Source organism: Rousettus aegyptiacus, unplaced genomic scaffold (genome assembly GCF_014176215.1).
Source record: "Rousettus aegyptiacus isolate mRouAeg1 unplaced genomic scaffold, mRouAeg1.p scaffold_m13_p_10, whole genome shotgun sequence".
NCBI classification, from domain to species: Eukaryota; Metazoa; Chordata; class Mammalia; order Chiroptera; family Pteropodidae; genus Rousettus; species Rousettus aegyptiacus.
This window is the reverse complement of record NW_023416285.1, coordinates 35,207,629-35,232,437: the sequence shown is the minus strand read 5'-3', so window position 1 is coordinate 35,232,437 and position 24,809 is coordinate 35,207,629. Positions and strand designations below refer to the sequence as shown.

General features: G+C 32.2%; 1 protein-coding gene across 10 annotated transcripts in view; it reads left to right on the top strand.

Moving 5' to 3' along the window:
* BMPR1B (bone morphogenetic protein receptor type 1B) overlaps window positions 1–24,809 on the top strand; it is a 326,532-nt gene that overhangs the window by 177,794 nt on the left and 123,929 nt on the right. For 3 of the 10 annotated variants that reach the window (XM_036227686.1, XM_036227688.1, XM_016144350.2), the window contains one exon: window positions 12,710–12,804. The exons of 5 other annotated variants lie outside the window; for them this stretch is intronic. The gene's annotated coding sequence lies outside the window, so the exon portion shown is untranslated. Of the gene's footprint in view, window positions 1–12,020; window positions 12,805–24,809 lie in introns of those variants that run through there. 2 more of the 10 variants (XM_016144345.2, XM_036227689.1) reach the window with 1 other exon arrangement.

Genomic DNA, 24,809 nt, shown 5'->3' with positions numbered 1-24,809 from the left:
CCTCTGCCTGCACTGGAGCCTCTGCTACATCCACAGAGAGTTGCTTGTTATTTCTTGCACAGACTATCCTATCTTTCAAGCTATGCTTTTGTTCTGCCTCTTTCTGGACTGAATTCTCCTCTGCCTGTTCTCTTACGCTGTTAAGGCTTAGTTCCATGACCTCCTTTCCTCCCCAATGAATTAGGTTCTCATATCTTATTATCATTTACGTATAGCACTTGCATTGCTTTTATTACTATGTATTATACCATTTGCCGGTGTGCTACTTGGAGGCAGGAGTTGTATCTTATTTGCTTTTGTATGTTATAGGTGCTTGGTGGATATTAGATATTCAGAATTGTTTACAGAGTAATTGAATGATTTATACCCTATCTTATTTTTCATTTGAGTCTGCAATCTTTAATCATTGAATCTTCTTTCTCTTTGATCCAGCCTTCTTGTTTGGAGCATAGCAGTACCTCTCATGTCATATTTTCAAGTATCTTTTACTTCTCTTTATTTTACCAAGAAGGGATAGGATGGTAGTCAGGGGTTGGAGGTAGTAATGTATATTTCCAGAAACTCATATTAACAATATGCTGCTTTAATGTCTGTTACCTTCAATAGTAGAAGGTTAAGTCTTCATTATACATTCTTTAATTAGGTGTTTGTTTAACACCACAAAGGTACTGTGCATATGGAAAATGCATAAAACATAGCTCCCGATTTCAATTAAAGTATTTTCTACTAGAAAGGAGAAGCCAGGTATAATACAAGTTGGGAATGTTGTGGTTTTTCTAAAGGTATGGAAAGAATTCAAAGGTGGTTTTGAGATAGAAAGATTGCTTGGCTGGCTGTATCAGATAGAGCTTTAAAAAGAAAGAGTTGAGTAGAAGTTGTCATTCACTTTTACTCACATGCTGTGAATTCCATGACAAATGGACTGTGCAAAAAATTTGTCTACTGCCTTGAAATTCCTTTAAGAAAAATTGGTGGTAATGTAATATTTGTATATGCAGTTTTGATAAAATATTGTTTTGGGTATATAAATAAAGGAATATCATAAGTTTATCTTTTATAGAGTGATTAAATTTTTAAATAAAATTTCTTCAAATAGTTAATGCATTTTAATACACTATTAGAAACTGGAGGAAATGCTGTATCAGCAGAATTCTTAGGACTATAGTACCACACGATAGTTTAAATTAATTTCTTGCTATTGGTTTGCTTTCTTGGAATGTGACTGGGGCTTGATTGCTTTTGGTTTTCTTACAATTTAATTTAGGTTCCTTAGTTTATGCATGATTATTAACTGCTCAAAAAATAAGAACTTATATTGATACTAAGACTTGAAAAATATAACCCTTTCCTACCATTAGGAGACTTCATTTTCCACTAAATGCCCCCAAGAAAAGGTATGCTATTGTGTTTAATTTGAACAATAGAAATGAAGTTTGTACCCAATAAATGTATCTAAATATTTTAATCTGTGATAATTCTCAAATTCCAGCTTTCCTAGTAAATCAACCCATTTCTCCTAAAAGATTATTTCCCAGTGCAGTTTTAGTGGGTGAACTCTTATCAGAATTACATGTCACAAAATTATGTGCCATTCATGGTAGATGGGATTGAATACATATGTGACCCCATTCTCCAGAAATCCCATTGTCACTGTTACAAATAAAAAGAATAATGTAAATGAATTTCAGATACTGTCCAAATGTTTTGTGTATCCTTTTCCTCTCAAGAGATACAAAGTTATTCACAAATTATAAGGAAATGTATTCTAGAATTTACAGGGGAAATACAAAAGCAGTGAATCAGGAATGGATGTAATTATTTTGGGCTTTTCCAGAAAAACTAATTTTCAAATAATTGAATTTTTAGAGGGAAATATTTTAATATTTCCTTTCATTTTTGTTGTTCCTAAGGAGAATTTGCTTTTGAAACTAACATATTCCTAAGGTATGTTCTTCCATTTTTACCAAATATCAAGATAGAAATTAAACAGTTTAGATGCCGGATAGAAATTTCATTTGAAATTTTAATCTTTCAATGGTCGCTTATGTAATTAGACTAAATTTAAATTCCTCACTGTGGCTTAAATTGGTGCTTCCCAACCTGGGCTGCAAGTCATAATTACATGGAAGGCTTTAAAGAATACTAGTCTCTGGCCTCTACTTCATGGTTCTGATTTAATTGGCCTGGAATGTGGCCTGGGCATCTGAATTTTTAAAAACATGGTAGGTGATTCTAATGTATAGCACAGTTTAAGAAACACTGGCTCAAAACACCCACATCATCCAGTCATTATCTAATTATTTGACCTCGTTGTGTGAGGACTCTTCCTCCTCCCTACCTTTTTTTTAATCACTTGAATAGCAAGAGCTGTATTATCATTACCCAAGTAGTGTGTGTGTGTGTGTGTGTGTGTGTGTGTGTGTGTGTGTAGTACCATTATCAACATAAATATATGCTCCAAATTGGAAGACCAGTCTGTCCCCTAGAAATTATTATTTTTTTCTACTGGAAAATAATTTCTCCTGAGGTATGGTCCCTCTGGTGTTCTTAAAAAACATAGTAGTGAGGGCCAAGGATTTAATGTGAAAAGACCTGAATTCAGTTTCTGTCTGTTTCTTTCAAACTTGGACACATTGTGCTGTTCTCTTACTTGTTCGGAACACTTGACCTTGAGGACATGTTTTGAGGTTCCTGTACTTCTAAAGTATTCTTTCATAGTCTCTACTGGTGTTATTTAAGCATGAAGTATGAGTAGCAGTTTATATATGCTTTTGCAAACACAAATGTTTATACAAAACACTTATTTTGATTTAGTGGTTTAATATAAATTGTCTTCAAACTAAAACAAAACAAAAATGTAAGCAGTTGATTACTAAATGGAGATGCTGTTTGTTAACATTATTTCATCTTTTTATTGGGTCATGAAAAAATGTATGTGTATTCTTTATTCTTACGTTTTCTACTTTTGCCATTCATCTATCCTCAGCTTACCTCTAGCTCTGTTCGTGGTCAATGTAGGCTGAATACCAGAATGAAATGAATTAGAGGAAGAGAAAAAAAGCCTCAAAGTGCACTCTTATGCAGTTTCCAACTGCTCCAAAGTAGTCTAATGAAATCAAAGCTTACAAAAAATAGAAAGATTGCTCCAGTCCATCTCAAAGTATGATTTAATTGGCTTAAGCAAATATATTATACCTGAAAATATTCAAATCCACCAAAATACAGAAAAGATTTTTTTTATTTTTAGTCTCTTTTTCTGTATTACTCCTTAGCTACTTTTGACAACACATTTCAAGAAAATTTCAGGTCCTGTCAAGCAGACAGCCAATAGAAATATTTTATATGTGAACCAAAAAAGAGCAATGGATAGCTCGCTTATTTCTGGTTAAAATTACTTTGCTTTATTCTTTTCTTCTTCTTTTTGAAATATGTTTTAATTGGAAAAAATGACATTAAAGTGAATAATTATATTCCTCAGCTTTACAATTTAAATCCCCTGCATAAAAACAGATTCATCATAGAGCAGTAAAATAAACCAGTGTTGTTTTTATTTCATCTTATGAATGATCAGATGTAATGTACATTCCTATTTTCACTGCCTGTTAAATTTAATCATTCAGTGATATTTTTATGAGCTACTGCCTTATGATTAATGAATAGTAAAAAAGCTCAGCTTAAATGTGGTAGACAAGTATTTCCCTCCTCCACTGAGTTGGTTTTTCCTGAATACTTCCTGGCTGTGATGTCTACCCTTTCCATCCTAAGGAATTTATGGTGTAGCTTTTAGGGGAGAATCCCCCAATCCTTTCTGCTCTTCTTTCTGCTGACGTAAGTCCCTCTGCTGCGGGGTATTTCAGGACCACTGTCATGACCCCTCCAGCCTTAGAGAGAACACCTATTACTTTCTCAAGATTCCAAGTCCGCTGTCCAACAACATATACTGTAATTTTTTTGCTAGAAGTAAATATTCCATTAAATTAATGTCACATAGCTAATCATGGGTGTCTGTATAAATGGAAAGATTCTTGAATTAGTTGCTCTTCAAAAAATAACGCATTGAGAGTATATGTCATCTTTTCATCTTTTGATGAAAATCATTTTATCTTTGTGATAAAAAAGCTATTTAGAAATTAATAGAATTAAAAATTTCCATCATCATAAAGATTCTTATTGTTGCATAGACTTAATCTAATTTCCATATTGGAGTGATGGTGGAAAAATTTAAATTAGGATCAATTCCTTAATTTTAGGAAATGGATATTCAAGACACAATGATTTTGAGAACTACACTTTTTTAAAAGTAGAGAATGCTTGAGTTATATTGAAAATCAATAGATATTTTGTTTAAAAAAATCTTTTGATATGGTTCTTAGTATTATATAAATATATGTGTGGTTTTGAGAGGAAAACAAATAGAAATACTGATACATAGCTAGGGACACTGTTATTATTATTAAGCATGAAGAAGCATTAGTGTAGTAGCTTTGATATACGTCCAGTTAGCAATAACTATCAAGTAAAAATAACTTGATATTCCTGATGCTTTTCACTCTTTATTATTGCCTTATTTTATTAAACATAATAGAACTTTATTATTTATTCTGGTTATATGAATTTCAGAACAATTTCTATTTAGAAATGATAAAATGTTTAGTTTAGTTTGGTGTTGGTTGGTATAATGTCAAATGGAAGTTAAAAAGGACATACATTCTTTGCTATGGTTCTCTTTACTATTTTTCTTCTTTTCAATTTATATATAACATTGTTCTAGTTGAAAAAAACAAATGACCTATTTATTAATTGTGCAACCAGTACTTCTCAACCTAATCGTGGATAAGTGCTTACAATAAACTGGCAGCAGTAAAGGTTAGTAGACCTATGTATGATTTTCCTGTGGGCTCCTGGGAGCCCAAAGTATTTATTACTTGAGAACAAAGAACCTTAGAATTAAAGGCAAGTGACTCTGTATTTGATATGACTAATAGTAGCCTAGAGAGGAAAAACAAGGAGAAAACAGTCCATAGTTTGCTCCTAAGTAAGCATATTGTAGAGTCAATTTTCTTTCTTGTCAGTCATTTCTACCTAAAGTTACATTTCCCTCAGGTCTTTCTGAAAAAGGACCACAAGCTTGGATTACTAATATTTTTCTTATACCCATTTACCCCTCAAGAGTGTCTCATTATTTACAGTGTTGAATAAATTTGTAGTATTCATATCTGATTAAGTTTGTCAACAATGTAAAATCATTCACTACTTAATCATTTATGTTTGTTTTTTTCACTTTAACTTCAAGAAAGCATTAAATTAAAGCATTAGTGTAACTGGATTACAATTTCAGTTTTCTAATATTGATCTGACAGAGTACTTCATTATTACCAAACTAAGAACACTAATATAAGTATTTATCATAATACTGAATAGAGGATGAGTACATTTTCTTTGTAATTGCGTTTTTAAAAAGTTTCTTCAAAAGTTTTCTATTGAAGCCGTAAGAGAATTCAAATTGTTAGTTTAAAAAATATATATACCAATAAATCAAGTATTTCTAATTTCCAATCTTTCATTTAGTTATTTGTTTATTCATTTATTCAGCTAACAAGTGGCTGGCTATGTCTATGCCAGGTACAACAAGATGAGCCCTTGAAAATATGTTTTGAGCATCATTTGGTTCTAAGGTTTTCTGAAATTATATTTATTGTAAAGAATAAATAGCCCAAAGGCCAATAAGCACATAAAAAGATGCTCAACATTGTTAGTCATTAGAAATACAAATTAAAACCATGATGGGATTCTACTTTATATTTACAAGTATTGCTGTAATAAAAAAGGCAGATTATCGCAGGTGCCTGTGGAGAAATTGGAACCCTCATACATTGCTGGTAGGGACATAGAATGGTACGGTTTCACAGTTCTTTAAAATTTTAAACATAAATTACTACATTACTTAGCAATTTCACTCCTAGGTGTTTATATAAGAGTAATGAAAACACGTTTATGCAAAAACTGGTACATAAGAGTTTATAGCAGCATTATTCATAATAGTTCAAAAGTGGAAACAACTCAAATATTCATCAGCTGATGAATGGTTAAGTAAAATGTTGTATATCTATATAATAAAATAATATTCGATGATAAAAAAGAAATGGAGTTCTGATACCCAGGGACACAGATAATAATATTAAACTTACTTTATTGATGAGGAAACTCAGATTATTTGATTTATGTAACTTGACAGATGAAAACTCAAGTCGACTTGACTTCAAACGCTTCTTCTCTACATTGTAATGAGTTGTTTTTGTCTGCTTGTTGTTTTAAATTGTTATCTTATCTTTCTTTCTCTTTTCTTCATGGCCAAAGTTTGGAAAAATTTATTCCACATCTCACTTCACTTGCTTACCTTTCACCTTCAATGGAAACAACTCAGCCACCAATGCTCTCTTTTTTAATACCTTTTTGCTGAAATGTAATTTGTATACCTAAGATTCATGTTTTTAATATGTACAATTTGAGGATATTTAGTATCACAGTGCTTTCTGATTGTTGTGTGTAATGGGCTCTTTTTAATCCCTTTTGGTCTTTCCATGGCATTTCACATTGTTGACCACTCCCTCCTGAATACTCCACCCTCATTCACTCCTTTTCTCATTTTCTCAGTCCTTCTTCTACTTGCATTTATAGTCTTTTACAGTCTTTGTGGGCTTCTCTTCCTTGACCCACCATTAAATGTTGGGCTTGGGTTACTTCTCATTATACATGCTGTCACTGAGGGACCTCATGGATCCAGGAACCACCTGTATTGTTACATGGCTCACAGTCTCCAAGTTATTTATACAGCACATATTTATTTTGTCTTTATTATCTGCAAGACTCACTTTAGGCACATAAAATTTTTGCTATCATTGAACTTACATTCTATTGGGAGAGACAACCAATAACAACCAAATAAAGAAAGAGGTTTATAATTTTAAATAGTATAATAATGGTAGGGTTCACTGAGGTGCCATTTAAACAGAGACTTGCAGGAGGCTTGGGAGTTAGCCATGAAACCATCTGCAAGAGAACATATTAGAGAGCATGAGCAACACAATGAAGGACACTAAGGGGCAAACCTGTCACAAACATTTAAGGAAATGGGCTAGAGGGCTGTAGTTGATGGGGTCAGAGACATAATAACAAGGCAGATCAAGCTGGGCTTTATGGAATGTAATAGAAGTCGAGCCTTTACTCTGAACAAAATGAAGGTGCAGGCAGGGTTTTGAGTAGAAGGTGAATATTATGTGTCATTTTTTTAAGTGACTACTTTGGTTTCTGTGTTGAGAATAGAGTATATAGTGAAAAGATTTCAAGCCCCAAAACAAGAATATAAGGCTATTGAATCGATAACAGTCTTCATCTCTCTCTTATTATAGATCGGTATATTTAAATGCTTTATGAACATATTCACAGATATAACACAGATACTTCTAGTTCATCACATTCAAAGACTGAATTCATCTTCTTTTCTTGGCTTTCTATTCTAAGTCATTTCTTCTTTCTGTAACCTCTGCCTTGGCAAAGAACCAGCTATCTGAAGAAGGAGCCACCTTTGAATTCTTAAAGACTCCATTTTTTTTTTTTTAGAATGGTTTAAGGCTCTAAATTCAGTAAAATTCAAAGGAAAGTAGAGAGATTTCCCATATATCCTCTGTCCCCACACGTAACACCTTCTTTATTAACAATGTTCCCCACCAGAGTGGTACATTTATCATAATTGATGAGCCTGCATTTTCACATCCTTATCACCCAAAGTTCATAGTTTAGGGTTCACTTTTTATGGTATACATTCTGTGCATTTGGACACATGTATAGTGACATGTATCTATTATTATAATGTCATACAGAGTATTTTCACCAGTACTTTTGATGTTGCCCTTAAAATCATCTGTGCTCTGCCTATTTATCCCTCCTTGCCCCAATTCTTCACCCTCCACAAATGTTGATCTTTTTACCATCTCTGTAGTTTGCCTTTTCCAGGATGTCAAATATGTGGAATTATGTAGTATGTCATCTTTTCAGATTGCTTCTTTCACTTAGTGATATGCATTTAAGATTCCTCTATGCTTTCATAGCCTGATAGCTCATTTCTTCTTAGTGCTGAATAATGTTCTATAATTTGGATGAATGACAGTTTATTTACTTACCTACTAAAAGGCATGTTGTTGGTTGCTTCCAAGTTTTGGCAATTATGAATAAAACTGATATAAAACATTCATACGTATGTTTTTTGCATGGACATGAAAAGTTTTCAACTCTTTTTGGTAAATATCAAGGAACATGATTGCTGGATCACATGGTAAGAATATGTTTAATTTTTAAGAAACTGCTAAACTGTCTCCTAGAGTGGTTGTACCATTTTGCATTTCCACTAGCAATGAATGAAGGGTCCTGTTTTTCTGCTTTCTCACCAGCATTTGGTATTTCCAGATTTTGGTCATTCTAATAGGTGTGTAATGGTATCTCATTATTGTTTTAATTTGCTTTCTCTGATGAGAAATGTGATGTGCAGTATTTTTTCATATGCTTATTTGCAATCTGTGTCTCTGGTGAGGTGTCTGTTAAGATCTTTGGAACATTTAAAAACTTGGTTTGTTTTCATACTGTTGAGTTTTAGTATAACACTCCTTTATCAGATAAATTTTTTGCAAATATTTTCTCCCAGTCTGTGGCTTGTCTTCTCATTCTCTTGACATTGTTTTCTGCAGAGCAGGAGTTTTTAATTTTAATGAAATCCAGCTTATCAATTATTTCTTTCATGAATTGTGCCTTTGGTGTTGTAACTAAGAAGTCATTGCCATACCGAAGGTCATCTAGATTTTCTCCTATGTTACCTTCTAGGAGTTTTATAGTTTGGCATTTTACATTTAGGTTTGCTATCCTTTTTGAGATAATTCTGAGATAATTTTTGTGAAGGACATAAGATCTTTCTCTTGATTCATTTTGTATATGAATAGCCAGTTGTCCCAGAACCATTTGTTGTAATTATCTTTGTTCCATTATATTGCCTTTGTTCCTTTGTCAAAAATCAGTTGACTGTATTTGTGTTAATCTGCTTCAAGGCTGTAAATCTCTCCCATTCATCTACTTGTCTAGTCTTTCTTCAATACCACACTACCTTGATTACTGTAGCTGTATAATGAGTCTTGATGTCGGGTAGTGTCAATCCTCCATCTTTGTGCTTCTCCTTCCATATTGTGTTGGCTCTTCTGGGCTATTTTGTTTCTTTCTGTAAACTTTAGTATAGGTTTGTCCATATACACAAAATAACTTGCTGAGACTTTGATTGGGATTGCGTTGAATCTATACATAAAGTTGGGAAGAACTCACACTTTGACAGTATTTAGTCTTTACATCTGTGACTCATGCGTTCTCTTCATGTGTTCCTTTCCCTTCATTCACAATGAAGATAAAACTCTTTAAGTTCTCCTTAATATGGTATTTTAATTTATTTTAATTTTGTTATTTTAATTTTGTCTACTGGTTTCCACTGATTAATATGTTAGTCTCTTCTTTTTTCTACCCTTTTATACTCAATATTAAAATTATTGCAGTTCCTCAAAATGCAGGATAAGATTCATTCTTTTCTTTCCTCATGAGGGCCCTGCTGAATCCACTTCCTTGCCTGGCCTGGGCAGCCTCTATATCTTATTTAAATAACTAACAGAGAGGCAGTATGTAGTACTCTAATCCAGTTAGATTTGGGCTGAAATTCAAAAAACTATTTATTAGTTACATAATTTCAGACAAGCTACTTCATAACTCTTAGCCTCATTTTCTTTGTCTTAAAAAATGGCAAAGGCATACCCATTGGCCAGGGTTGTTTTTAGTGTTAGAGATGATATTTCTAAAGCCTCTAGTAGGTGACAGTTGCTCAATAAATAATAATAATACTGTTTCTAGAACACATGCTTCAGGAAGACAAGAGTAAACTTATCTAAAGTTCATAATTTTTATCAGGGCTCTCTCTTTGTATTGTAGATTTCTGGGGCTTTTGCTAAATGCATAAGGTCGTGTATCTGCCATTGCAGTATCATATGGTGTAGTTTCATGGCCCTAAAATCTTAGAAGTAGAAAGGTGATGAAAAGTTTTATATACCAGATTGAAAACTTGGGTTTTATACAGTAGACTAGCAGTATGCAGCTATTTTGTTCACAGACCCTCAAAGAATTTTTAAAAACTATGTAACCACTCACACATTACCAAGTTAACATCTACATTTTTTCACCTGTGGTAAAATATGTACTTGCAAAGAATTTAATTTCCACCGTGTTGGAAATATTGACATTTTAAAATAAAATTTATATCAGCTATTTTAAGAATACTCATTGGAATCTATATCCACAGAAATTTAATAAAACTGTTTTCCATCTAAATAATAATGAATAGACTCTTCTGTTAGAACCTGAAAATTTTGCATTACTATTTTATTTTTTGACCTTTATTTTCATCTCACTTCCTCATAGAATTTTTATGCAGTGTATTTTATAGTTAAAAGTCTTTAACTGTTTATCTTATACTTCTCTGCAACAGAAATTTAAGTATTAATTTAAATTTTAAAATTGTTAAATTTTCTATGACACCAGGGCAATAGTAAGGTTTGGGATACATGAGAGTGTGCCTTTCTTTTGTAAAGTAAGAGGAAGATTCTTGTGAATAAAGCATTGCTTTTAGTCAGATCTACATTAATAAAGAGCTTATGTAGATGAGAATTTTGACATTGACTCCATTAAAACTATCCATTCAATTGATAACTAAAAGAAACCACTCTGAACAGGTTACATAATGTGTGATTCCAACTATATGCCTTTCTGGGCAAGGTACAATTGTAGAGAGAGTAAAAAGTTCAGTGATTGCCAGAGTTTGGGTCGGGGAGGAAGAGTAAGTGAAGCACATTCTTTAAAAAAAAAAAAATTAAAACTTTTTCCTGCTTCACATTCTATGCTCCAACAAGAACTGTTTAAGTTTCATATCATGCTTTTTCCTGCCTCTTTGTCTTTATTGGCTTTCCCTTCTGCATCTTACTGCCTTCTATTCATTTTGTAAGATGCAGAAGTCTCTCATACCTTCACTTCATATTGACTCAGATGCCCATGTTCCATGCTCCCTTGCTACCCTCCTATAGAGCCTTCATCATCACACTAATGCACTGTTTTTTAATTAGCTTTTTCCCCCTCTGAAATTGTGCTGTAAAATCTCAGAGAGTAGAAATTATTTTATCTTTGTCTCTTTAGCACCTTGCTATATACCTCTCCTGGCAATATATTAATTTATTGGGAAAATATTAATTATCGAATGAAATAAGACAAGGTGATTTTAATTGTTAGAAAGTTGATCCTTGAGCATAACTTTTGGGGGGTCAATTAAACTGTAAAAGGCTAATTTTGTTTTATGCTAGTTATTTTTCTGGCTTACTGGTAAGATTCACAGTAAGATTTCACATGAAGATAGAATTTTGCACCTAAAATGAATTTGAGAACCATTCTTGTAATAAAAGGAGCAGGCACTCTGAGAGCAATTAGGCAAGGACTCTAGTTTTGGCTTTGTTGCAGACTTGCATGTGACCATTGGTAAACTGGGGGTATATCTTCTCATCTGTAAAATGAGTTAATGACCAAATTATTTCTAGTTTCCTTTACCATGGGTTTAATCAATAGAAGAAATTTCAATAGAGCAAACATAGGATTCTTCTTGGTGAGAAGAATAAAAAATATGAACTTGATTTATTTTCTAATTATTGATATTGATACCATGGGCATTGTACGCGATGTATGTATGTAACGATAACCTTGTTCATATCACCTGCAAACTATATAGCATCATGGCTTAGATTTTATTCTTAATCTAAAAATATAAAACAATTGACATTTTTATGATTGAAAATCTAATAGTAGTTAATATAATTATGTCAATTCATGTAATTTTTACATTATATTTTATTTTTTTACCAAATAAATAATTTAATTTGATTGATATTATACTTTCCAATGTATTTCTATCATTCTGAAAATGAATTTATGTTGAAACATCTCCTTTTCACCAGTTCCTCAGTCTTATTCAATGAGAGGCAGTATTAAAAACAATTACAAAAATGTTTTTCCACATCTTCTGGCCATAGTATATAGTAGTGATTCAGTTTCATAGAGCTTGATCGAATGATATTTAGGCATGTCTTTTATAAAGGAGTTGAGATTATGTTGTTTGGCCAAAACAAAGGCAGTGTTTCCTTTCTTGTCTTCTACTTCACCCAGCCCCCCTTCTTTCTACCTGCTTGAGGAAAACTATTTCTTCAGACAAACCTCATAATTGCCCTTCTGTGCCTGATTTGGGCCTCAGGAAAGGCCCATAGCATCTGTAAAGCTGGCAGCAAAATGGTATTTCCAGGCAGGCACAGGGTTGCTGGGTAGTGAGCCAATCCACAGCTTTGTCTGAGCAGCTGAGAACTTTGCCGGAGTATTACCGCGGTGTTCAGTAACACCGACCTGTGCCATGAGCAAGTAAAGCCCTGAGCAAGTGTCAGGGTCAATATTTATAGACCACTACGTAGCTTGCCTTGCAGAGAGAGAAAACGAGAGAGAAACACGCACACAGAGGGCAAGGAAAAAAAGACTGCAGCGGAGGGGAACTTTAATTTACAATTTTTTTTCCTTTAAAAAAATTATTTTTAACTGTCAGGTTCAAACTTCTGCTGAATCATAACCATTTGCTGCTGAGCTATGACAAGAGAGGAAACAAAAAGTTAGACGAGCAAGCCTGCCATAAGTGAGGAGGTAAGTAATTAGCCAGTTCAGTCTCGCTTTTACTCACAAACTCCATCTCCCTGTTGGCTGCTCTGCATCAGTAAGCACAGGGCTGTGTGGCATGTTAAAGCTAATAAGGAGGGGCTGCCTGCTGTTTAAGAATGTTCTTGGTGGCAGTGTAGTTTTGTGTGCTGTTCTGAAAATTGCTCTGTACATTCATAATACAGTTAAATACTGTGAACAGTGGGAATGGATCTCAACATTGATTTCATGTTGTGTTCTATCAGCAAGTTTCTGTTTCCTAATTCTGTCAAACTCGATGCCTTCTTATTGGCAAATTCCTTTGGTATTAGTGTTAAAACAGGAAGTTTTATAAGTTTATAGTAGTCAAGAAATGGAATTCAGATTAACATGTGAAGATACAGTAGACCTTGTCAAAATGTGCAATCGACATGGGGTCTTTTTTTTTTTTTTTTTTTAAGTCAGTGTCCATTTGACAGTGGACTAATGTGAAAAAATGACTAATTTTGGGACTGGAGAGAACCAAGAGTGATAAAAAGTAGGAATAGTCTTAATCCAATGTGCAAAAGGCTCAGCCTTTAGGAGAGTTTCTCAGCTTGTCCCAGTGACTTGTGAGATTGGTTCCTTTAAAATGTGATTCTCTACTAAAGACATTAAATTCCTATCTCTTGCTGCACATTAGTAGTTTGTTTTTTCCTTTATCACATGTAGTACTTTTACACGTTGCTTGGTATGTTCATAGTGCTGTACTGTGTTTATTTATCATCACTGTATTATGTGTCCCAGATTAAGAATAAAAGCAATGGTGCTGAAGGGGACAGAAAAATTCTTTTCTATTATTTTCTGATTTAGGGAACTTATGAAATGTGTTTTATATCTATTACATGTAGCTTGGAAAGCAAATATGTTGGTATTGGTATAACATTATTCAAAACTTATGCATTAAGACAGTGAAAGTTTTCCAGTTGTTATTTTTTTTGTTTTTTGTTTTTTTTTAATTGTGGAAGATAAAAATTAGCATGATATTTATAATCTTCAGGTTAGGTTACTATTAGATTGTAGTTGATTATAGTTTCAAAGGTTTTCTGTACTATATATTTAAGGTAAAAACAAAAATAATGTTAAGGTTGCTAAACTGTAGGCCAACAGAAATACAAGGAAAAGCTAATTCTCTGGCACAGGTTTGTGTTAGGGCTAATATGCAGGACCCAGCTCACTCTAAAATGAGATAAACCACATCTAAAACAGCAGGTGGAAAAGATCTTAATGTAAAGTAAACATCTTAAAATGAGGTCGATTGTTGTAGGCTCTCACTTTTTAAAAATTATATGTACGTTTTAAAATAATGCAAAATATTTTAAAATCAATTTTATTCAGAAATGCTTTAAGGCTAATCTACCTAAATTTAAACTATATTTTTACATTCATTTAATGCTTGTTTTAGTCTCTGAATCAGGTTTTTTGTGTGTGTGTGTGCTTTTTCAAGCTCTGCCTACTAGTTAATTAATGAGTTTATTTAGGTTTTTGACAACAAATAGATTTATTTTGAAAATGTGACCATGATTGATCTAGAAGGCTATTTCTCAATTAAACTTTCCTTTGCTACTGCCTCTGGGAAATCTCATGGTCAAGATTTTGATTTTAGTCCTTTATTCAATATCTTTTATTTATTTACTTTATATATGACATAAATATATGATATTGCTTTCTTATGTCTCTTTTATTGGTTTTATTTTTAGTCCTTCTGCTATTTTGTTTCTGCAATACCTTATGAAAATTTGGGACAGAAAACAGGCCAAATAAAATTATTACAATAAAAAGAAACTAAAGAGAGCTGTCCCTCTAATCAAGAGAAGAAATAGAAAATTGTGATATTGGTTCACAGTGTCTGAAATGGGATGTATTTTGGTTGAAGACCAGTTGAGCATTTTAAAACTCGAAATGCTGTCTAAATATTAATTTGGCTTTAATATTAATCTGATATTGGTTATTTCTCATATTTGTAAATCATATTTTATATGTAAGTATATTTTAAAAATAAATATAGCACCTTATGTATCATGTGTTTAACTATTGAAGGAAGATTAGTGAATTTAGCTTGAAATAGTAATATTAACCTTCTGATGGATCTCACTGCCCCTAGGCCCATTTGCTTGACTACCAGTCCTTCACTGTACTACCCTTAGAGGGATCAATCTGTGCTCCCAGGAGCACTTCACTTTCCTGTTAAAAACACTCCCATCCCTTGCTCTCTATTGCTTGTAGATAAAGGTCAGTCTTTATGATATAATAAGCCTCTTCTAGATCTGCTTTTGTTCTGTGTTCATTTTTTGCTATTTCTTCTGGGCTGTTTTCCACATCTCTCTCGCCCACCCATGAGAGTATTTTCCTTTCTTCTGTTTTATGCACCAGCAATATTGAACATCTTGTATTTCTCAAAACAATCCATATTGCCTTACTCCTTTCTGCAATAGTTTATGTTGTCCCTCAATCTTGGAAACCCTCTTCCTGGTCCTTGTATTTCAGCCTCAATGAAGGCATTTCTGCCCTGGATGCCTGTTGGTCCAATGTCAGTCTCTGTGGTGGTCTCCTGTATAGACCTCTGTTGCAGTACTTGGCAAAGTCTGGTGATAGTTTTGTGCTTCTTTTTCCACATGAGACTATTAGCTACTTGTAGCAAGGTTTAAATTTTTTTTTTCTTTTAATATTCCTCCAAGACCTAGAACACAGGCATTCAAGAACTTGGACTAAAGAAAAACTTTATCATATTTATCTTAAACCCACTCTTCTGTATAGATTTTTTATTTTAATAAATTTTAAAACTGATTAATTAAAGGAAAGCCCTTCAAGTAATGGAAAATGCTTTTAAAACAATAGCAATACTTTTTTAAAAAAATTATTTTGTTTTTCTTCCTACCATCAATCACAGAAATGTGTGTATGTGTTCATCCATGCACTCAGAAAGTTATTTGAATAACAAAAGTTCACAATTATATTAGTTAGCACATAAAATTCAGGTTATACAGCCCTCAAATATTTTTATATTAACTTGACAACATCTATCAAAAAAAATCTGCTAGTTGCTGCTTCCATATGGACCGCTGTGATAAATTAAATGATGCCCCAGCAAACTGAAGACAGTTTTACACCTTCCAAAGGCTCAGGAAGAATTTCAAGAGAGAGTAGGGCCATCATCACGTATCCTACAGAATTACACAGTGGAAAGGCCACCACCATTACCTATAAAAATGTACCACTTAATTTTACTGTCTATTACATGGTTTAGGGTTTTAAAGAAATAACAGAAAATCATGGTTTAAACATTCTTAAACCTGAAAGAGGATATTCCATTTCAGTGAGAAGAATTTGTTCCTCAAAGTAGGAATGTTGAAAGAAAAGGATGTCAATGTCTAAAAAGTAGTTGAGATACAGCAGCTGTTTCTTTTAGTTCTGATATTCAATAAAGTAAAATTTATTTTGTTTTTATTTTACTTCTCTACCATACATAAATACATTGAACGTGAAACATTTTGTAAATTAGTAACAGTTGTAAAGCTTCATGCCCAATTGAGAGTAATTCACAACTTTTATTCTGATTATTTTTACTTCTTAGGGTATGCTACCAGAAGTTTCTACTCTGTTGAAGCCTTATAAACCTCTTCCAGACATTGACTATGACTCATGTTTGTTTAACCTTGAATTGTATCTGTCTTAGGAATGAAAACAAGATTGGTATTTTCATAGGAAAATTTGGTAGCCTTTTAATTTGCTTGAAATAGATCATAATTTCATATAGAATTTCTCTTCAGATATATTTTGCCCACTATCCTTTAGTTAAATGAGTATGAGGAAGGTGCCTTACCAAAGAGTTACGAGCATAAAATTTATATATCTCAATGTCATATCAAATAATTTAAATACTATAAAACTGGAAGAGTGGAGGTTCCTTGGGTCATGGACCTAGGAATATACCTAGTTCCCATCAGCCAGTGATGAGAGAAACCCAAAGTTGCCTCAATATTAAAAAAATATATATATTGTAAAAACAAACAAAAGCAAAAAACACCACCACAAAACCAGCATCAAGAAGAGGTCAAAGAACTTTGTGGTTAGAATGAGGCATAAAGGATTTTGGCAAAACAATAAAGTCTTGTTTTATTATTGTTAACAGCTTAGATTGACAGTCAAAGATTTTCCGTAACTGCAAGGCATAGAATGCGTAGAGCATTAGAGGAGAAGAAGAAATTAATCATGAAGGTGGAAACTTAAAGCTCTTCTGCTTCAGATATTTCATTTTGTAGATATAGACAAAGAGGTAAAATAACTTGCCAATACTAGCCTTTCAAGTAGCTAGTTAAGATTTTAATTTTAAAAAAGAAATAATTACTAAGTTTTATCATTATGGCTTTTCCTATCTTTTTGTGATTGCTCTATTTTTATTCTACATCTAGCACACAAACCTTAATTTGTCATATCTCTGTGTTTTGTATTACATTAGACTCCCTTACATTATTTCATAACTCCTGAAAGTTAAAGCTAATAATAATTGCCCTCAAGTGGGATGGAGTACTTTTCCACTCATAACTATAGTTAAAATAGTTAAATGACATATCCTTTCTGACTTTCCTAGTTTCACGCTTTCTCTTTGGTAGTACAGTCAGATTTATGTCCCATAACTGTTCTCCTTTTTCCATAGAATGTGGCAGATAATCCTGAAGCAAATAATAGAAACTGCAAAAACAAATTTTATACTTTGATTATATCTAAGCGATTCTAATAGAGAATATATGGTTATATTTTATTTTATAACTTTGTTTTTAAGATGATTCTTTGTTCTAATTAATGGTTGGAAAACTTTTTATTAAAATGAAAATCAAAGAACCTAATGTACTTTTCCAGATTACATTGACTTTCATCTAGGATTCTTTAAAAAATGTAAATAATTAAAGGGGCAGAAAGGGTCAAAACAAGCTTATTCTGTACCTGTCATATTCTAGTAAGACTAGCTTTTTTTATTTCTGTCTCTACAACTCTCTGGCAAATTGGGGCTCTTTGGTTTCTTCCATTCTTATTAGTATTAAGGTCCCTGGAAAAAATCACTTGTACATCTAAAGATGAAAGAGTTTTTGAGCAAATAGCTTAATGCTGTTCTCAGCCTCAACCTATGATTTCTGTACCTTCTTATTTTCTCCTTCCTCCCATCAACATTGGTGGCCATCTCTATTCTCTTCACCAATCAATGAAAAAAGTCTGATTATTCCTTAGTGAACATTCTCCACTGGATTGATACTTTGTGTTTCAAATATATTCCACCTATATTCAAACTCTTCCCTGTTAAAAGATTTGTAAATTTTTAAATCTTTCCTAATACTACCAAGGAAAGTGATATTTAATTTATATTTTTAATTACTAGTGAACTTGAATATGAGGGGTTATTAGTTATTAATATTTTGTTCTTTATCATTGATCTGTTTAGGTACCTATTCTTTTTTCAGAGTGGTATTTCTCTTATGGGTTTAGGAGAGGCTTTTTTAAATCAAACTATCTTAATTCTTTAACATTCTATTAGTTGCAACTGATTTCACAAACTTTTGATTATTTTTAAGTTTTTTATGTGTTTTGAAACCTAAGTAAGTTTTAAAATATCTTTATTAAATATAATCAATATTTTCTTCATCTCTTTTGAAACTTAGAAAGCTCTTTATCTAGAAATAGGAAAAAAGTATTTTTCTACATTTTTATGGTTTAATTTATTTAACTGTTAATGCTATGATTCAGAAGGAATTTATAAAACAAATACTTTGGTACTTTTGTTGAACTATTATTTCCCTTTTCCTCTTTTTGTGAAATCACCTTTATTTTGTATTCTTGTGATGCAAATTTGAATCTTTGTGTTACCTCACAAGTTGTATCACATTTAAAACTCCATCTCTATGGAATAAAAGTTTGTGTTTCTTGTAAAATGAAACTTAAGCATTGGAACATACTGGAGTGTTGTTGGATTTCAGTTGGCATGCTCCTTGAAATTACTGTAGACAGAGGCTGCGTGCATTACTTATGTTAAAGCAGACCTGATAAGAGTATGATTCTGTGTGAGTGAGAAATTATGCATTAATAAAAGTCACCGTTTATCAAAGATTTCTATTAGATATATATCTGGCATTCTGCCAAGAACTTTATATGATTTCATTTAATCCTTGTAACAGACCTTTGAGTGACTTATTCTAATTTCCCTTTTCAGGATAAAGAAACTGAGATCTGAAAATGTAAAGTAGCTTCATCAACCTCCCAAAGCTAATAAGTGATAGGGACATGAATTAAACTAAGATCTGGCCAAAGTCCATCTTTTAAGAAAGCATTGCCAAATAGAACCTTCCCAGCCTGGGTCCATCAGTGAAAAAATAAGCTCAGGATCAACGATTTCAAAGTATAGAGGCCAGTTAGCGAAATCACTAATATGAGGAGTCTTTTACTATTTGGAATTAGCACTGAATATATCAGAATCCTAAAATGAACAGATATAACCTTATACTTTAAATCAGCTTGAAAGCAGCTAAAAAAATTTTTAACTTCTTCAGATTTTTGTACCTCTATTGATTTTGTCATTTTATTTCATTCCAAGCCAACTTATACTTCAGTTTGTTATACTTTATACTTTAGAACTTTAGTTCTCCATCATATATTTAACACACAGCGCCATTCTTTCCCTCACGTGCCTACTCATGACCTTGGCAGGAAAATTGGCAAGGAGCTTCCAGGTCAACAGGGAATGAGTGTTCCATCTGAGTCCTTGTTTCTATAACTATAAGTTGTATTCAGGGGAGAAATGAGTCTATCTAACTGGCATCTTTTGCTTTCATCTCTATTTTAAGCTCCTCAGTTGAGAGATTTACAGTTGTTGCTGTGATATAAAGCTTTTATATTTAAAGCAGGAAAGGAAATTCTAGATATTTTCATATCATTAGAACTCAGTACTTATACATGAATGGTTACCTAGAATGACATAAAAAAGCAGACCTTAATCTGCTATGAGTGGACATACCTTATAAGTATAGTTTTTGCATATGTATGTGAGGGGAAATTATACATAATATTTATTCAAAGACATCATTTATAATCTTGGTTGTTATATATTTGGCCACCATGAGGTAATTTGTTGTGTTTCTTCTTTAACTCAAGGCAAACAGTTTTACTTAATGATAATACAGGATTTTTTCTTATTGGATCACCCTGCCTTTGTTAATATATTGGTATATCGGTGGTAAGATTTACACTACAGTTCAGTGGGATTTTGTTTTATAGCTTTGCCTTGGAACACTTAAAAGTAAATTATGCCTTTTAGTTAATAAGCGAATTGTTCTTGTATAATTACTTGGAAAAGTATACATCAGTTAGTATCTGTACTAATTAATAGTCTTAAAAATTCTAAATAGGCTATTCATATAATTTTTTCTTTTTTTCAGTATTTTTGTAGTTTCCTGCTTTACTATAGAGATGATTAGAATTCCACAGTGCATAGTTGGAATATAATTTCATGTATTAATTCTCTAGGGAAATTAGTTTTTTCTATGTAGAATTCGTTTAATAGTCTCCTTTTCCATTTCTTTCTTTACCAGTTTTAACTTTATCAGTAAATTTATGTATCATTAATCATAGTTATAGTTTAGCTTACCAACCTTGAAAATTATTTCCGTGTTTATTGTCAGAAACTTGGCAAATTAAACTTGACAATAATAGAGAAGAAAAGCATGGTGACCTAGGTGGGACACTCTGTTCTTGAAGTAATTCACAGTTCTTTGAATGTGTAATTTTTTTTTTGTTGTTTTATTTTAAATTAGACAATATACAATGAGTATAGTCTTTTGAGAGTTACTCATTAATATACCACATGCAATCCTCTAAATTATTATTGATAGAAACAAACAATTATTTAGAATGATTTTTTTTGTTGTTGTACATTTTCAGTTAAAAGTAGATTGGTACGGGTTCCAAAGCACAATATAAACTTAAAGTATGTCTGCTGAAACCATGTGTTCTCAACTAGGGAAGCTGGTTTTGTGGTCAATCTGAAGTTGCTCTTATACTGTGTGTTCTCTATAGTACAAAAGAAATGTGATATTTTGCTAACATGATTTCAATTTCTTAATAATTCAAACTGCATGTGGTTTGCTCACAGATTGAGAATCAATTTTATAAATTTTGGTTAGATTTTAATAAAATATTTTCCGAGCTATGTGTGTATATATATGTTTGTTTCTGTTTATTAACTGTATATTGTCAGTGGTGTTAATTGATTATTTTGGAGACATAAAGCATACTTCAGATCAAACAATGGTTTACAAATTTCCATACCACACAGATGGGCCTATTGTTCTTTGTGCTTCTATCCCATACTTATGGTGAGGCTGCTTATTTCTGCATGTCGGGCAGTTCAATAAACAAGGGTGATCTGGTGGCCAGCAAAAATTACCCATCCATCCAGGAGCCATGCAAGCTATCAAGGCCCTATTTCTCTGTGTCTTCCCTACCCCTCAATCCCGTTGCCATTTTCTTTTACCTGCTCTCTCTTCTTCCTCATCTCCCTCCTTTATTTCCTTCTTTTTTTAAATCTTGTTTGTAGATGTCTGCTACATCTCATTCAGTTATATGTCGTACCAAATTGTTATTTTTTTAACTTCATCAATTTCTTTACCTTTCTTCTTCTATCTATTGTCTCATTATATCAGAAAACGTTTTTGTGTGTGCAATTTTAAGAAAACCTTTCCAATTTTAACATAAATAATAAATATGTGGACTAGAAACTCATAAAATATTAAAGTACAATTAGTATCTTTCACAATTTTCCTAAAGTTGTTTACACTCTCATTTTATATTTAATAGTAATTTGGTCAATATTACACCATAGTTATTTGTATATGACAACACTCTCATTTAACCCTTACAGTAATTCTGTGAAGTGGTTTTTATTATCCCTATTTTAAAGAGGAGGAAATAGTAATTCAGGGAGGTTAAATACTCATGCCTAGGATCACACAGCTTGGAAAGTAGGACATCTAAGATTGGAACATAGTTCTTTTTCACTAAAACTTTGCAGTATAATGTATAACTTTCCTTTAAACTAGATAATTTCACTTTCCTTCTTTTCCATTGTCTAACAGTTTGAGACATGGATTGGGAGTGCAGGCCACTTCCCAGTGTAATAGAGGTTCAAAGCAGAGCAGTGACAATATTCCCTACAGGAATATACAAGAAAGTATATTCTTCCAAATAAATCTGTGCTATGCTCTAAAATGTTTTTGAGGCAGGTTAAATCTTCATCTGTAATCTATACCCTATTTTTTATTTCAGTTACACTTAATAGACTTTCTCACTAGTTATAAATCACACTATGAGGGCATGAATTTTTAGGTCATACCATTATGAAAGTAGATATTTTCATATTATTTGGAGATGAGTTACACTGCTTATAGATTAATTTTTTTCCCTTTTTCAGGCTCTGCTTTTCAGGAACGTTATTAGAAATTATGAGGAGCAGGAAAGAACATTTAAACAAATAAATTTTATTTTTAGTCTTGTTAAGAAACCTGTTTTTTTGTTTAAAGACAATATGGAAAAAATTAATACTATAAATAAAACTGACCTTTAAGAATTGTTGAATTTTCCATGACTGTTCTAGCCCCATATTTGTAAGATATAATTTAAGGTTATTATAAATTATACTCCTCTTTTTAAAATGTTTTACATTTTAAAAGCATTTTCACATCCAGCATTTCTTTTGAGCTTTCGCTCACCAAATGCTATATATGAAGCAAGTATATGTATTCTATGAATGAAAAAAAATTGACATAAAAAATGAGGATGGGGTGAAGATCTTAGATAGAAAAGCCAAGTGTTTTGACCTTACCAGAATACTTATTAAAGTTGATTAGCTTAATTATAATATATGAAAATGTAAAGAACTAAATATGTAATTATATATAACCCATACCAGACACCAGTAAAACTAATGAGTAGCAGGTGCAAGTCATTTAAGAAAATAATTAAGAGTGTTAATACTGAGAAAATTTTATGAATTTATTTTAGTTGTTTCTGAAACTGAGAAAAGAATTTAATATTATTACAGTGGCAGAACACCTGTATTGAATTTGTGGAATTATATGGGAGTCTAGTTTGAAAACTACTGAATTATCACAGAAATTCTTAATCAGTATACGTGCTAATACTAATATTTTTCTAAAGATTTCCATAAGCTGTGTTGGTATGTCTATAGAGTTTATAAGGAATACAGGCAAGTTTAAATTACTGAATGTCATCTCACTATATGGGGTGAACTAATGACAGCATAACTACGAGGAGTTCTATAAACTATGTAAAAAGTCATACAAATTTAAATAGAGCAAATTTATCAAATTGGTTTTCTTTTCCCTTACTCTATTTCTTCTCTCTCTTATCATCTGTAATAATTGGTGGTGGGCTTCAACTTTTTATGGCATCTATCCATGGGAGACATCACCAGCCCATGTGGACTCTCTTCTTTTGAGTCCCAGTGAATCCAAGCTGCCAGTACAATCAGTGATTAGTTATCCATCTGGAAAATTAAAATTGATATCTACTCACTTCATTCCATAAATAAAAACAGATTAAGTATGAAAGACTTAACTATGAAAAATAATACTTTAAAATATTTAGAAAAGGATGTATTTATTATTTTAGGGTGAGATAAGAATTCTTATGATTAGGCATAAACAGAGAAAACCATAAAGAAAAAGATTAATAAATACAGCAACATTAAAATGAAAAAAAAGTGTGGTAATCAAAGGTTACTATGAAAGAATAAGAAAGGCTGAAAATCGGATTAGTGTATAAAATATAGTAAAGATCCTATGAATCAATAAGAAAGGTAAAAACCAGCTAATATAAAAAATGAAGAGAAATTTCAAAAGGAAAATCCAAGTAATCATTATGAAAACTTGCTGAAACTCAGTAATTAGAGAAATGTAAATTAAAACTAAAGTGACATGCTATTTCTGACCCACCATGTTAAAAATATAAGTCTGAAATATACCAAATGTTGGTGTGAATGTAAAACAGCAGATACTCTTATACATTGTTAATGTGAATGTAAATTGGTACAACTGAATTGGCAAGTTGAAATTGAACATAAGTATACTTTTACTCAGTTCCATGAAGCCAACGTCAATTTATTATTAGCTTTTTGGGAAGAACAAATTTTACATGCATATACATACATGTATGTGTGTATATGTGTGTGTGTTATATGTATATATATGTATATATACTTGTTATATAACACACACATATATAACAAGTATGTTATATATGCATTTTAAAATTTCAATTATGAACTATGTTGATATCACATATGTGTATGAATATAAATTAAGAAAGAATAAATGATGATATTTTCCCAAACTTTTGCTTGAGCTGTGCTATCTACCCATGACCTTTGAGTTTGCAATGAACCTTTCTTTATGCTACAGTGATACCAGGCTCATTTTGCTATTCTTTATTAAGTTAGGATGAGTTTTTAAAAAATTATTTCTGTTTGTCACCTAGTGTACTATTTTTATTGAAAGCTGTCTGGGCTGCTGTTTTACTGAAATAAGTATTCAGTTGTGTGGAAGATTATCCCTCTGTGACCTGGGGTGTACCTAAGTATCCCCAAACAGTCCAGCTTTTATATAAGGACACAGCGTCACACCTGCAGTGTTGTAGACGCTGTTGTTGACAACTGTTTTCTTTTATCTTGAGGTGAATATTCTTACACATGTTGCTATTTATCTTGTAATGCACATATGTGTTTAATGAGGTAGTTTCTTCTTTCCAAAGGAGAACTCACAGTAGACTGAAGTTGACTTCACAGAATTGAGGAAATATGATATTTAAGAAACATTTACAGAGTATGTGGCAGGTTTTGAAGATAATCTCATTCTCTACTTTGATAATATATCTGAGGGAAGCTTAATCGTTTGATAAGAGGTTAAAAGGGTAGG